Source organism: Lissotriton helveticus, chromosome 6, assembly GCF_964261635.1.
Source record: "Lissotriton helveticus chromosome 6, aLisHel1.1, whole genome shotgun sequence".
Taxonomy (NCBI): Eukaryota; Metazoa; Chordata; class Amphibia; order Caudata; family Salamandridae; genus Lissotriton; species Lissotriton helveticus.
In genome coordinates, this window is record NC_136067.1 from 1,739,225,865 (window position 1) to 1,739,243,280 (window position 17,416).

Sequence of the window (17,416 nt, forward strand, 5' to 3'; positions counted from 1 at the left end):
CCCTGTTCCCATGATGCACTGGGCCAGGGACAGACTAATTTGCATACAGCCAGGTTCTGAAACTGGGATGGTGCAATGAGCTAAAAAACGGTGTTGGATCTAGCCCAGATCTCTTGACTGGGTGAGAGTATTCTGCTTAATTCAGAGACTCTGTCCATCAGCACCCCTTGTTGTAAATATTTTTGTCCACCCTAAGCGTGGAAGGGTATACTCAGATGTGAGTCCCTTGCTCATTGCACCATCAGGATTCAAGCAAGCCGGGCCGAAGACGGCTGTAATGCCAGAAACCGGTCCCCGGAAGCTTGTTTCCTTCCCAGTGTAAGAATTGGCTTTTGTAGTCTGGTCTGCCCTGTTCCCATGATGCACTGGGCCAGGGACAGACTAATTTGCATACAGCCAGGTTCTGAAACTGGGATGGTGCAATGAGCTAAAAAACGGTGTTGGATCTAGCCCAGATCTCTTGACTGGGTGAGAGTATTCTGCTTAATTCAGAGACTCTGTCCATCACCACCCCTTGTTGTAAATATTTTTGTCCACCCTAAGCGTGGAAGGGTATACTCAGATGTGAGTCCCTTGCTCATTGCACCATCAGGATTCAAGCAAGCCGGGCCGAAGACGGCTGTAATGCCAGAAACCGGTCCCCGGAAGCTTGTTTCCTTCCCAGTGTAAGAATTGGCTTTTGTAGTCTGGTCTGCCCAGTTCCCATGATGCACTGGGCCAGGGACAGACTAATTTGCATACAGCCAGGTTCTGAAACTGGGATGGTGCAATGAGCTAAAAAACGGTGTTGGATCTAGCCCAGATCTCTTGACTGGGTGAGAGTATTCTGCTTAATTCAGAGACTCTGTCCATCACCACCCCTTGTTGTAAATATCACAACTTGAACTATGCATCCCTTCTCCTGAAAAAACTTCACAAAAATGACTACGATTAACTGTTCTCTTCCATCTACTATTTGTTTTGAAATCATAAATTGCCTTGTTTAGTTTCCTAATTCTATTGATTATCAAAATAAATAACTTTCGCTTAATTTCGAATGCCTCATCAATAATTTTCTCAACTTTTTTTTTCTCTTATAAAAAACTACTTTCTGTTCACCTTTCTTAATATTTTTTAACAAATTGCCAATTATCCTGTTGCGGAACATTCGTCTACGAATGTCCCTAAACTGATTTTTCCTTCTACTACCATGCACAGAGTTATCTCCTGCTCTAGCAGTAACATTTTTGATTGGACTTTCCTTTCCGTTTAAATTGGCTCTCTTTTTCTGTACTAAAACATGTTCTGTAGTAATACTTTTTTTTTTTACAAATGTTTCCTAGGAATGATTTCGTTCTCTTACCCGGAGCTTTCTTGGTGACTTGACAAGTTTTTATTGTAGAGGACTGCTGCAAGCATTTAGTAATCTGCTGTCTTTGACGTTGTGTAGCCTTTCTTGTTCTCTCTTTAGATGGCATCTTGTACTTTTGAAATGATCTGCAGTTGAATCTGTGGTAAAATATAATAAAAAATGTTATTAAACACTATTACCAAACAGTAAATCAATAATAGTCGTCAAAAAATTAACATACTAGTTGTCAATTCTACATACAATAATTTTTAGTGCATTAGCAAATATAAAACTCACAAATAGTAGCAAAGAAATGGAATGCTTCTACATTTGACCTGTGCTCTTTTATACGTGAATCTGAACTAATTTTATTAGCATATTTCACTATTTTAATAAAGACACTTCACACAATCTGTTTTTCAAGTTCTATTTAATTTTAAATGAAACGGTTTACATAGTTACTTTTCATTTTGATTTATTTAAATTTATTTTTAAAAGTCTTTATAGGTTAATAGGCTCGAGCAGGTCAGCTGCCCACCCTATGTCATACAATTCTGACAAATCAGCATCCTCATCATATTCTTCATCATCCACAGGATATAAATCATCCAAGGGATCTACTTCCACTGACGTTTCAATGACAAGTTCAATGATAAGATCGAGATCAACAGATTGCTCATTATCAGTCATGCTTGATGTTGTCGTTATCTTTAAAAAAAGAGAACAACAATGAGATTTTGCAGAGTAAGAGACAAATCTCAGAGACTATAATAGTAAAATTGTTTAACAAGAGTAACATTTTGCAGATATTATTTAACCATGTTCAACGATGCTGAGAAGTTGAGGCCTATGTCCAAGTTTTCAGTGAACAGGACTCATCTCTTCTTAACCTTGGATAAGCCTCACCAACACTTTGTCCCCTGCTAATACTTAAATTTAAAGGAGCAGATTTATGTTAACTGGCGCATCCCCAGGGATGCACCAGTTAACGTACGCCACTGCTCTGCCACCCATGATGTGCCGCATTTACAATGCAGAGCACCATTGAGCAAAAACAGCACAGATGCGTCACATATCTGTTCCACAAAAACGCTGCATTGCAGAAATCACGTCATAAGCGCGACATATCTACTGCAATGCACAGGGGCAAGCCACACATTGCATGGTGCATCACTCTTTATGCCTGTTTCAAACAGGCGTAAGGATTTGATTCAGCAATGCCATAAACCTGACTCAGTAAAATCTTCTTAATTTTACTGTGTTAGTTTTACACGGCTTTCATGCAAATGACTGCCCACCCTGCAACAAAACGCCCACATGAAACCTGACACATGTTTCATGTGGCGCAGGACTTTACAGCATGACACATCTGCCTAGATGCATCAAGTTGTAAATATGTCGCAACATAGCGCATCTTATGCTCATCTTCTCCATGCCCCCTACACAGTCCTAAATGTATACAGTTTAAACTGACGGTATCTTGTTGCAGATGAAGTGAGGCCTATCGTGCAACATGGTGCATCTTTTGCACTGCTGCTACGTCACAAAAGTGACGCAACAGCGGCACAAAAGAGGCACACGGCCATCATAAATCTGCCCCTAACATTTTAAATGATTGATTCAGGATGACGATAAGGTGTGGCCTATCCAGAGGTTTGTTTGAGGTGAGGCCTACTCAGGGTTGCAGATGAAATTTAGGCTTATTGAAGAGTACAGAGGAGATAATACATGTGCAGGCCTACCAATGAAGTGAGTCATGTCCATTGCACTCTTGAACAAAGGCCAGACCTCCTCTATCTTCCTGGACAGCCCTAAACCTCATCTGCACAATGTGATTCGTAATGTTAGGAAACACAGATGATGCAATTGAAAAACGTGCAAATATTTTTCCTCAATTCACAATCACATCACCTGTGTTTCCTCAGCTTAGTTATCTCATTGTGCAGATGTAGTCTAGCATATCCAACAGTACGCAGAAGATGAGGACTGTATACAACAGAGCAATGCACATTACTCACCTCCCTTGACACTTACAGAAGCCTCAGTTTAATATTTCTCAGTTTAATATTTATTTAAAGAAGCAGACACCATTGCAGGAATCACGTCATAAGTGCGACATATCTACTGCAATGCACAGGGGAAGCCACACATTGCATGGTGCATCACTCCTTATGCCTGTTTCAAACAGGCGTAAGGATTTGATTCAGCAATGCCATAAAGCTGACTCAGTAAAATCTTCTTAATTTTACTGTGTTAGTTTTACACGGCTTTCATACAAATGACTGCCCACCCTGCAACAAAACGCCCACATGAAACCTGACACAGGTTTCATGTGGCACAGGACTTTACAGCATGACACATCTGCCTAGATGCATCAAGTTGTAAATATGTCACAACATAGCGCATCTTATGCTCATCTTCTCCATGCCCCCTACACAGTCCTAAATATATACAGTTTAAACTGATGGTATCTTGTTGCAGATGAAGTGAGGCCTATCTTGCAACATGGTGCATCTTTTGCACTGCTGCTGCGTCACAAAAGTGACGCAACAGCGGCACAAAAGAGGCGCACGGCCATCATAAATCTGCCCCTAACATTTTAAATGATTGATTCAGGATGACGATAAGGTGTGGCCTATCCAGAGGTTTGTTTGAGGTGAGGCCTACTCAGGGTTGCAGATGAAATTTAGGCTTATTGAAGAGTACAGAGGAGATAATACATGTGCAGGCCTACCAATGAAGTGAGTCATGTCCATTGCACTCTTGAACAAAGGCCAGACCTCCTCTATCTTCCTTGGCAGGCCTAAACGTCATCTGCACAATGTGATTCATAATGTTAGGAAACACAGGTGATGTAATTGAAAAACGTGCAAATATTTTTGCTCAATTCACAATCACATCACCTGTGTTTCCTCAGCTTAGTTATCTCATTGTGCAGATGTAGTCTAGCATATCCAACAGTACGCAGAAGATGAGGACTGTATACAACAGAGCAATGTACATTACTCACCTCCCTTGACACTTACAGAAGCCTCAGTTTAATATTTCTCAGTTTAATATTTATTTAAAGAAGGAGATACCATTGCAGGATTAACGTCATAAGCGCGACATACCTACTGCAATGCACAGGGGCAAGCCACACATTACATGGTGCATCACTCCTTATGCCTGTTTCAAACAGGCGTAAGGATTTGATTCAGCAATGCCATAAATATGACTCAGTAAAATCTTCTTAATTTTACTGTGTTACTTTTACACGGCTTTCATGCAAATCACTGCCCACCCTGCAACAAAACGCCCACATGAAACCTGACACAGGTTTCATGTGGCACAGGACTTTACAGCATGACTCATCTGCCGACATGCATCAAGTTGTAAATATGTCGCAACATAGCGCATCTTTTGCTCATCTTCTCCATGCCCCCTACACAGTCCTAAATGTATACAATTTAAACTGACGGTATCTTGTTGCAGATGAAGTGAGGCCTATCTTGCAACATGGTGCATCTTTTGCACTGCAGCAAACTAGAAAACCTCTATATTGACCTATATTCATTTACAACTAGGCATTACTGCTCATTTACAATTTACAAAGGATGCAAACATAATACTGAAATCATTCACTTAGATTTGATGTTCAGTTTCTTCATTACTTTTATTTTATATCATTCTTATTTCATTTTTGTTTTTCTCATTTTTTAGTGACAATCTTTTCAAGATTATATTTTATACAGTGACATGAAGACATATATACAGATAAATGTAGAAATACAAAGTTAATACTTTTCTTATCAGGAACCCCAAAGCACTGTTTCTATCTTTCACACCATCAGTCATACATACTCAATCTCTCATACTCACTATCCTGACAAAACTATCATAACAAACACAGTGAAAAAGGCGAATACATATGTTGTGTCCTTTTGTAGACTCCTCAAGGTATTAATTTAGTACTAGGGATAAATAGTCTTTTCGCACTATATTTCTTTCTTTCTCCAAAATTATAGTTGTGGTTTGTCCGTACGCACCAGAGACCCTCACACAAACCACAACTCAGGGTTGCAGATGAAATTTAGGCTTATTGAAGAGTACAGAGGAGATAATACATGTGCAGGCCTACCAATGAAGTGAGTCATGTCCATTGCACTCTTGAACAAAGGCCAGACCTCCTCTATCTTCCTTGGCAGGCCTAAACCTCATCTGCACAATGTGATTCGTAATGTTAGGAAACACAGTTGATGTAATTGAAAAACGTGCAAATATTTGTGCTCAATTCACAATCACATCACCTGTGTTTCCTCAGCTTAGTTATCTCATTGTGCAGATGTAGTCTAGCATATCCAATAGTACGCAGAAGATGAGGACTGTATACAACAGAGCAATGTACATTACTCACCTCCCTTGACACTTACAGAAGCCTCAGTTTAATATTTCTCAGTTTAATATTTATTTAAAGAAGCAGACACCATTGCAGGAATCACGTCATAAGCATTCTCATAAATGTGAAAAGCATTTCTTTTTAAAAAAAAACGATTTTCTGGTCATAATTTGAAAACACAGGTCCTATGTAGAAGCACACCCTGTCAGTACTTAAATTTGCCAAGCACACATGGGGGCGTATTTACAAGGACCTTGCACCACAGAGAAATGACTTAAATTAAAATCGAGAAAATAACATCAAAGGGACTCAAAGGCCTTGTAAATATGCCCCAAGCAGCCTATGAACCTCTAGCAGTACATATCAAGAAACTTAAATGACTCCAATAAACGTTTTTAAACACATCAAATAAACCAGTTATTCAACTACATTCATGGGGAAGTGACTTAAAATGCCCTAAGACACATGAAAGCATTTTTTTAAGTCCCTTGCACCATTTTTGCGTCACTTTTAACATGGCTATGTAACTCAAAGAATCAAAATCTAAATTTGCCAAGCACACATGGGGGCGTATTTACAAGGACTTTGCACCACGGGGAAAAGTCTTAAATTAAAATGGGAAAAATAACATCAGAGGGACTCAAAGGCCTTGTAAATATGCCCCAAGCAACCTATGAGACTCTAGCAGTACATATCAGAAACCTAATTGATTTCAAAAAACGTTTTTAAACACATCATGTAAAGCAATTATATACCTACATTCATGGAGAAGTGACTTAAAGTGCCCTAAGACACATGAAAGCGTTTTCTTAAGACCCTTGCATCATTTTTGCGTCACTTTTAACATGGCTATGTAACTCAAAGAATCAAAATCTAAATTTGCCAAGCACACATGGGGGCGTATTTACAAGGACCTTACACCACGGGGAAATGTCTTAAATTAAAATGGGAAAAATAACATCAAAGGGACTCAAAGGCCTTGTAAATATGCCCCAAGCAACCTATGAAACTCTAGCAGTACACATCAAGAAACCTAATTGATTTCAAAAAACGTTTTTAAACACATCATGTAAAGCAATTATATACCTACATTCATGGGGAAGTGACTTAAAATGCCCTAAGACACATGAAAGCGTTTTTTTAAGACCCTTGCACCATTTTTGCGTCACTTTTAACATGGCTATGTAACTCAAAGAATCAAAATCTAAATTTGCCAAGCACACATGGGGGCGTACTTACAAGGACCTTGCACCACGGGGAAATGTCTTAAATTAAAATGGGAAAAATAACATCAAAGGGACTCAAAGGCCTTGTAAGTATGCCCCAAGCAACCTATGAAACTCTAGCAGTACATATCAAGAAACCTACTTGATTTCCAAAAACGTTTTTAAACACATCATGTAAAGCAATTATATACCTACATTCATGGGAAAGTGACTTAAAATGCCCTAAGACACATGAAAGCGTTTTTTTAAAGCCCTTGCACCATTTTTGCGTCACTTTTAACATGGCTATGTAACTCAAAGAACCAAACTCTATTTGTAAAACACTTGACACAAAGCAACATTTTAAATACACAACTTTCTTCTTAATTTTCTCCCTAAAGCATACTATTCTCTATCTAAATTAAATGAATCTTTTCTCACCTTAGCAAATACTTTATGAGTTTCAAAACAGTCTCAGACACACACCAATTTGTCTTTAGCAGAGCAAAAGGTATGCACTCCAGAGGCTGCAACCAACAATGGCACAGAAATGCTGTAATTCATCACACATATCTCTCATGTCACCCAATCAAAACTCTTCCCTCACTTTTTTCAAATCAACACCCTTCCCCCCTCTGCCCTTTCTGCCTTTTTTTCCATAGCAACCACCTCCTGAAAGACCTCTGATGTTTGCAAGTTCACACAACAATGTTTCAATTGAACTCTGAACTCTCAGTACACCTGCATATCCAGTGCAATCTTTCATAAAATGATTTTTTCTTGACCATTCAAATTACATCTTTCAAAGAAGTCATCCATGCACCCTAACTTTCTGTTTTCAGCAATCAAAATCCACCAATCACTGCTACTGATTCATTAGCACAGAAACTCCACAGTTTGTTTCATTACATACTACTACTATTTCAACTGCCATTTCATTCCCACACTTCATCTGACTGCAGCAGAACCTTCTCTCACCATGTTTTCTGTCTGGATTGTTGGACATAGTTACATCTACTGGGCTCAAGGTATGCTGATAACAGAAATTTACCTAACCTCAATTTACAAAATGTGGAAATCAAGTGGATTGGCCACAGAGGATTAAAATGTCACCAATTGATACAATTGGTGAAAACCTTTTTGCATTTGCCAAAACCTGACCTGTTAATTGTGCACTGTGGAGGAAATGACTTGGGCACTTTGACTGGGGTAGGTCTGGAAATGCTTTTAAAGGACACCTTTGACCAATTGATGGCACTTTTTCCTCAAACTGCCTTGGTATATTCAAATATATGCCAAAGACAGAAATGGAGGTGGTCAAACCAATTTTGTCCACAAATTGAGAAATCAAGGAAGCATGTAAATAAGTCTGTTTCAGCTTACATGAGAGACCATGGAATGGGCTCCATGTTCAACAATAACTTGCGTTACTACATGCAAGATATCTACAGAGGAGATGGAGTTCACTTCTCAGATGAGGGGAACAGAGTTTTCATCCTGAATTTAAGACTATGTATTGGTACCTACTTATAAGTACCTAAATCTACCACAGACCCAAAAGCTCTTCTCAGAGCTACCCTAACTATGATCACCATAAACAAATTTTAAATGTAACTTTTTTTTTTACTAATTTTCACAATTTACGCTTTCCGGAGCACTACCCGGTACGCGCACCGGACGCTAACCCGCGAAAATGTTTAATTTTTTTTTTTTCGCACATATGGACCTCTTCAACCACCCTCAGAAAACCTAGGAGGTCAGGATACGTCTACCGTGCCCCCTTCTACCCATTCTGAACATTATTTGCCCTCCATCTTGTATCTCAATTCTACCGAAACACAAAATGGAGGACTCCCGTAACGCTGCCGGTTCGCGTACCGGGGCGCGCACCGGGAAGCGCTCGCTTAAAAAAGGTGGGAAAGTAATTCACAGAAAAACGACTGGAGACACTTTCACCAAATATAGATTAGCTCATACTACATACCAATCCCTACCATTTTCACAAATTTGATTGGAATTCCATTTAGCCATTTAGCCTGTAGACCTCTCCAAATACCCTGAGGTAAATTACTTCACAAAACACATCTGAAGTGTTGGAATTGACAACCAATTAAAATGTTACTTTCATTTTCTACTTTTTTTACATGACATTTGATTGGTTATGTACCTCAATATATATAAAAAAAGAGAGAGAAACACAGCCATTTTGACTACTACTTCCTGAAGTACATTGCAAGAGCATTTTCACTGTCAACTTAAACTTGTTTTTAAAAGGTAAGATGGTATTTTATAAATTTGACAGGAGAACTATGTTATGCACTTTAAATTAATTTGGGAAAACATTCTCAGATAGTCATATACTATCCCTCTGTAAGAGTTAGACATTGAGAAAGGCTAGTTTATTATAATTATGGATTGATTTAGGTTTCTGTGGTATAATTATGAATTTAATTAGGCTTTTTCACAGTCACTTTTTAATAGTACTACTTCACGCCTGAAACCATACAGTGCCCATAGATAACTTCTCTGTTATAAACTCACAAGTACCTGTCTAGACATTGAGAAAGGCTTGTTTATTATAATTATGGATTGATTTAGGTTTCTGTGGTATAATTATGAATTTACTTAGGCTTTTTCACAGGCACTTTTTAATAATACTACTTCACGCCTGAAACCATACAGTGCCCATAGATAACTTCTCTGTTATAAACTCACAAGTACCTGTCTGAACTTAAACCCAACAGTGCCCTATCTCTACTGATATATTTATTTTTTATGCAAATTTCAGCACAAAAATGGAAGGAGAACAGAATGTTTCCTTTGAAATTGTCCTAGAGATGAACAATGAGGAAATCATTGAACCCATTGACTTGGAATTCATGGATGAATCACGGGACCATGAACTTCTACAATGTGTAGAATCTGTGGATTTGTTACTTCAATATGAGGACGGTCAAATGTTGGAAGTTATGTTTAGTCAAAAAGAAGACATTTCGGACAGTCAAATGTTAGACGTTCTATTAAATTTTGAAAAAGAATCAGAAAAATAAATTTATATTTAATAATCAAAAATTGTTCGAGTCTTTAATCATTTTTATATGTAATTCATAAACTAGTACCAAATTGATTATAATGTAAAGTCAGAATTATAGTATACTGTGCACAATCACAAAAATAAATTTATATTTAATAATCATAAATACTGCTACTTAAATAAAAACAAACAAAAAAAAAACAACAAAAAGAACAATCAATAAACATACAATATTTCAAAAGTCTATCATAGTCTATCATTCTTTTTTCCTCATATTACGCTCCCCGGACCGCTTCCCGGTGCGCGTACCGGGCGCTCCCAACGCAAAAAAAAACAATTTATTTTTTTTTGCCCCGCGGGGCCCTTTTAAAGCCTCCACATCAAACCTAGGGGGTCAGGGAGGATCTACTATGCCCACTTATGGTCATTTCCCCCTTTGTTTTGGCCTCCTCTTGTCTCTCGATCCTACCGAGAGACAAGATGGCGGCCGCTCAGGACTGTTTAGAATGTTGACAGACACCGGAGAGCCAATCAGCTTCGCTTCGCGAAGTTCCGTTACGCGTCAGGTACGCGCACCGGGGCGCTAACCGGGACGCTGTCACAGATATATATATTTTTTTGAAAGTTAATTTCTCAAAATCCACTGAAGCACATATATTGAGACCTAGCAAAGGCACATCGGGCTAACAGTCCCTACAATTTTGCCAAGTATCATGCAAATCCATTCAGCCGTTCGGGCTAAAATTTAGGCCAACCGCCCTATGGAAATTAACATGGGAAAAACGCGTTTTGGGACCCCCCTTTTTTCTCGCCCCCCCTTGACGGATCCCCCTCAAATTTCTAGGGGTTGCTCAGAATCAAAATTTTCCATTTCCCTGAAAATTTCAGCCAATTCCGTCCACAAACGCCAAAGTTATTAGACATAGAATTTTCAAAAATCCCATAGAGAAAAAATCCTAACTATATATACCAACAGGCGACCGCCAGTAGGTAATATATATATATATTCACTGAAAAAACCATAGGTTAGAGACCATATATAGTTAGGAATTAGCATTTACAAAACCTTTAAAATTCACTGAAAAAAACATAGGTTATAGACCATATATAGTTAGGGATTAGCATTTACAAAACCTTATTTTACTCGCACAAAACCATTGAAATTCGCATATATAGTTAGTTGCGCTAACTATATATCGCGCACCCGCAATCCACTGCTGATGATGTCACATATTACATCATTCATGACATGGTCAGTGACATCACTGATGACATCACTGATGACAACCCAAATGACATCACTGATGACATCACTGATGACATCAATCATGTGATAATACGATCAACCTCTTCAGACTCTAATATAACCTTAGATACATTCAGAGTAAACAGACACTCACAGACTATCACTCATCCATGGAGTTACTCACACACCTAGTCAGTCATGCACTGAATCAATCACACCTCCATTTCCTCAACTATACAGTTATACACACCTTACTTATTTTATTTATTTATTTTTATTTTATGTAGTTTGTAGAGCGCACAGCTACCCCCGAAGGGGTGTCCCGGCGCTAGAACCTGAACCTCCAGAGGAGAGGAGAGGAGCAAGAAGGGGAAGTAGCGTAGTAAATCAAAGTCCAGAGAAGAGCCAAGTTTTGAGTCTGGCCCGGAAAATGGGTTCGGAGGGACATATTCTAACACATATTTACTGTCTTATACAATCACTGATACAAGTTCACAATGATCCATACAGCCACTCACACATTCACTGGCTCTTATGCACAGTTATTTATATATGTCAACTCTCACATGTACTGTGTTTTACATATGTACTTACTTTGACATGTAGCACTGAGATATCCATTCACTCACCAATACACTCATGCACAGAGTCAACCACCCATACAGCTGTTTCCACATGCACTTTTGAACCCATACATCTAGTGAATCAACTGCTCACACATCTATGCACAGAGTCACACACTTCCCAGCCACCCCCACACACACAGTCAGTCTCCCATACAAATACTTGGGCAACCAATCAATAACCCATATAGTTACTCATATAGCTACTGATCAACACATGCAGCAGTTTTCAGAACAACAGACATAATGATGCACAAATTAAGACAGTTTAGTCACCAACCCATGCTCTCAGTGAGACACATTTAATCACTCACTCATACAGTCAGTCATGCACCTACTAAATCCTTCATCCAGACACTTATACATCCACTCATTTTTCAATATGTAATACATATTTTAACTTTACAAAAACATACAGTCACTGGATGTCGTCATCAGTGATGTCATCAGTGATGTCACTGACCATGTCATGAATGATGTAATATGTGACATCATCAGCAGTGGATTGTGGGTGCGCGATATATAGTTAGCGCAACTAACTATATATGTGAATTTCAATGGTTTTGTGCGAGTAAAATAAGGTTTTGTAAATGCTAATCCCTAACTATATATGGTCTATAATCTATGGTTTTTTCAGTGAATTTTAAAGGTTTTGTAAATGCTAATTCCTAACTATATATGGTCTCTAACCTATGGTTTTTTCAGTGAATTTCATTGTTTTTTTAATAGCAAATATCATAAGCTGTCGAATGTCAAGTACGTGGTAAGTAAAAATATTTTCGTGTTTATGCACACTGATCTGCTTTGAATGCTGCCCCCCCCCTCATTTCTATTAGGAGTACTCTCTCTTTGCAGATAGTGAAGGGTAGTTAACGCAGGCCTTTGCCCCCGTTGTAATCCGTCGTACCTGCTTCTCTCTCCATTTGATTGATTGTTATCCAAGCATTTACTGTTTTAGAATTGGTTCTCTTTGGTTCATTCTCTATTTACAAACAAGCACAGAGTCGCAATACTCTGTTTAGTCTTAGCAGATAGTGAAAAATCGTGTAAAAAAACAAAAGGAATCGAGCAAAATCAGTAGGCCACTAATGGGATCTCTTTTTGACCTCGCTAAAATAGAAACATTAGGAACAACCCCTCATGAGAAATACGAAACTAGTGAGATGAACTGAGCTCCACACCATGATGGCTGCAAGACAGCTCGGCTCCGCCACCCACCCCGCCCAAAATAGCGATAAACTCTATGCAAATATTACAAATATATACAACACACCAGCAAAGTAACAGGGTAAAACATTTTATTAAATAACTATTTACATAACTATTTTATACTTTTTGTTGCCCGATCCGGCTAGCTCAATCGATCGAGCATGAAACTCATGCACTCTGATAGTTCAAAGTTTTGAGGAGTGCTTGTTAGACTGTCTGAAGCTTATTTGCACCTGCTACAGCTTCACTATTCTCAATGTAAGTGGGGGCTGTTTGAGGACGTGACTGCATTTGAAAACAATGTGATGCGGTGCCTCCCTGAACTGCTTGACAGAGGCCCCCGAGGGACGGTGTGATGGAGCGGACTCGGAGGGGGCGCTTGGCTCCGGCCCCCTCCCCAAGTCGTGTTGCCCTGGTGTGGCCTGAGATCGCCCCCGACATAGGTGGCCGGCTCCCGGGGTCAAGCGGAACTTTTTGCCTTTTGGTGACTCTTCCATTCTTGACCTTGTCCCACAATCCGTTTGACCTAAAGACACGCTGTAGTGGGGCGCCCCTTTACCGTTTCACTTGCCATTCCGCCCACTTTTGCTACACTGTGCCTCTTCCGCTATTCAGCTGTTTACCGCCCGCTCTTGCGACTACAGCGTCTCACTCACCATGTAGTTGAGTTGCTCCCGCTCTTGCGGTGCAGCGATAGGCGGCTGCCACAGGACTCTCAAAATGGCGGCCGGCTCTTCAGATTTGGGCGTGGTCCACTAAAATGGCCCTGCGACACCTTGGAACTCGGACGCTTGTCTGCTAGGGCTTGGGCTCCATTCTCGAAAGCGTCCCCTCAGCCTTGAAGATTCTACAAAAGTCTTGGGGGCCCCCGACTCCCATAGGCTTCTGGTGGGGAGCGGCTGCCATGATTGCTCGTGGAATGGCCACGACAGAGCTACGAGATGGTGGTGCTCTCATGCTGACGCCAGCTTCAGTCTGAAACATCCAGAAACACTGTAGACTACCAATTCGATCAGTTCCGGTAGCGCCCCAACGTGACCCGGTAGAGAAGAACTTGCCCTCCCCTCTTTGACTGATGGTTCTTGTTGCCTGTCCCTTCTGTTGTCATTTAACAGAACTATTTAGCCTGCTGAAAGGGGTTGTGTTCCGACCGCTGGTTGGTGGAGACATTTTGACTATATTCTGGACCTGCGTTGTCGCGTAATGCGTCATATGACGCGCCGCGTTAGCGCATCCGGAAGTGCTCCGGTGCGCGAAGCGCAGCTTCCCGGAAGAGATCCGGGGCGCGGCGCGCAGCGCGTAACGTAAGCATAACAGGTCATGTGACTTGTTAATAAAACTTTTCATTGGTTCATTTTACTTTTCTTATTCTAATGATGAAAGGCTTGGTCATATGACCTAAAAATTACACTTTTTATTACTTTCGAACATTATTTTTTCTTAAACATATATGTTATAATGTTCCAAGCTAATGTACTTTCCCGGAAAATTTACAACTGTCCTGCAAGTAAAATATATTCCTTTTTCGAGAAAAAGGGCGTTTCTTCGTCCCATGACGGAGCCGTTGAGCAAAAGAGGCTCGGCCTGCTGTCTTAGTCGCCGATACGCCTGAATATCAGATTCTTATCGATCACTTTATGTTGCAGGAGTAGAAAACACAACAGCCCTTGACCATTTATCTTTACTGCGTTCCTGCGTATTATACCTTTAACCCTTCATGTAATTGGACTGCTTTATTTCACTTGCCTTTTACTGATTCGAAAACAGTGACTATTATTAAAAACTTTACCAATGTAAATACTACTACCATGTTTTCTTTTAAAGACCTTTATTGTGAAAATGTCAGTATACAAATACGGGCCTATAACCACGTGGGCCGGCCACGGAGCAAACTGTAATCGTATATGATGAGGAGACATTTACACTGTAGACAAACGTAACGGGCGGGCCATTAGGTTGCAAGAACTAAGGTGTCTAACAGTTGCGGAATCGGTGGACGTACATTTTATAATTAAAATACGACAGGGCCAGTTACAACAAAATTATCTAGATATACATTTGCGGGCAAGTACCATGGGTGACGTTAATTCGAACTTTCAATAGTACAGTAATCAATAACACATCAGAACTTAATATCAATAGGGATGTCGAAATATTCAATCAATTCTCGTCCCCGCCCGCCATGTGCTTCAAAACTGCATACGTATCTGGTGATATCAAGGTTGTGCAACCAGTACACAACAAGGAGTTACGAGTCCCATTTATTCCGGCGCCATTTTGGGTGAGGACGGGCAGGTCCAGGATATAGTCAAAATGTCTCCACCAACCATCGACTATGATGATGTTCATATGCTGTATTTATTAGAGTAACACTCATCTGTCCACATGAAATTAATTTGCCACAATCTAAACATGTCATTTTAATCTTTCCAAAGTTCTTCTGAATATTTGGGACCGTTTCCCTTGCCTCTGATGCTGTCAGTGCCACTTCTTTGGTGAATGTACTGGCAGGTCGGGGGTTGTCCTCCAAATCTCTCTTTTGTGCAGCACTATAATTAATCGGTGCCACCTCTCCATATGACGATGCATGGTATGATTACCATAACTATATTTTTTTTCGGTTCTTCTGGAGAGTACATCGTGGCAGATGAGGCAGGTAACGTACCGGGCATTTACCTTTTTTGCATGTAGAGGAAAGGAAAAAAAATTCGAGCGTCCGAGTTCTAAGGTGTCCCAGGGCCATTTTAGTGGACCAGGCCCAAATCCAAAGAACAGGCCGCCATTTTGAGAGTCCTGTTGCAGCCGCCTGTCGCTGTAGCAGCAAGAGCGGGCGAAACTCAGCTAGACGGCGCTCCATTGCAGATGAAGTGCCTCAACCTGAAGAGGCGGGAGAGGCTCGTTTGCGCCGCCTCCCCCCCCCTTCGGGCACCCCACGCCGTCTTTCAGCGCAGCATTGTAGGATGGCCACACCAGTGCGGCAACTTGCTGGACACCACCTCGGTGCCAACCGAATCTCAGCGCCTTGTGGTGTCTTCCATTCCGAAAATATTGTTGGCAGCATTTTGAAAGGAAAGATAAACAGCCGTTTGTGGCCCTCACTACACCGTTCTCCTAGTGAGTCTCACATTGTTACATTTAGGAAGAATGTTGAAGAGTAGTATGTTGAAAATCTGAAGCCATTGTTCTACAAACTCTCAACCAGCCTTGGATGGAAAAATCCTGAAGAATGTACAAACTGAAAACCAGTTTTTGTCTGTATAGCATCAGCAGCAACGCTTGAGTCAGCTTTGTGTGAAGCCGCCATTTTGATTCAATCAATAGCGTCCCCCTGCACACATTCATGGACCTGGTCGTGTCTTCAGGTCAAACGGATTGTGGGACAAGATGCACAAAGGAAAAGGAAAAAAGTTCCGCCGGACCCCGGGAGGCGGCCGCCTATGTCATGGGCGATCTTAGGCCACACCAGGGCAATAGTGAAGCTGCAGCAGGTGCAAATAAGCTTCAGACAGTGTTACAAGCGCTGCTCAGAACTCTCAACTATGACACCACCTCGGTGCCATCCGGATCTTGGCGCCTTGTGCTGGTTCCGGCCTATTCACACATCGGTCCGCTACTGACGCCACCTCACAGGCCAACGGGGCACCCCACGCCGACTTTCGGCGCAGCATTGTAGGTTGGCCACACCAGTGCGGCAACTTGCTGGACACCACCTCGGTGCCATCCAGATCTCGGCGCGTTGTGCTGCCTTCGGCCTATTCGCCGCAAGTGCACACGCAACTCAGCTGCATAGCGAGTGAAACACCAAGGGGCGCCCCACTGCAGCCGAGGAACCTCCATCTTGGGGGCGACGCACAGCATCACATTGCTTTCCAATGCAGTCAGATCCTCAAACAGCCCCCACTGACTGACGCGAACTCACAGGCCAACGGGGCGCCCCACGCCGACTTTCGGCGCAGCATTGTAGGATGGCCACACCAGTGCAGCAACTTGCTGGACACCACCTCGGTGCCATCCGGATCTTGGCGCGTTGTGCTGCCTTCGGCCTATTCGCACATCGGTCCGCTACTGACGCCGCCTCACGTGCCAACGGATTTTCTACGCTTTTTATAGCCCTATGCCGCATAACAGGTCATGTGATTTGTTTATAAAACTTTTCATTGGTTCATTTTACTTTTGGTTTCCTAATGATGGAAGGCTTGATCATATGACCTATGACACTTTTCATTGGATTAAAACATTTTTTTTCCCAAACGATGAAAGCCCCACCTTGTTTCTGGATGTTTCAGACTGAAGCTGGCGTCAGCATGAAAGCACCACCATCTCGTGGCTCCGTCGTGGTCATTCCGCGAGCAATCATGGCAGCCGCTCCCCACCGGAAGCCTGCAGGAGTC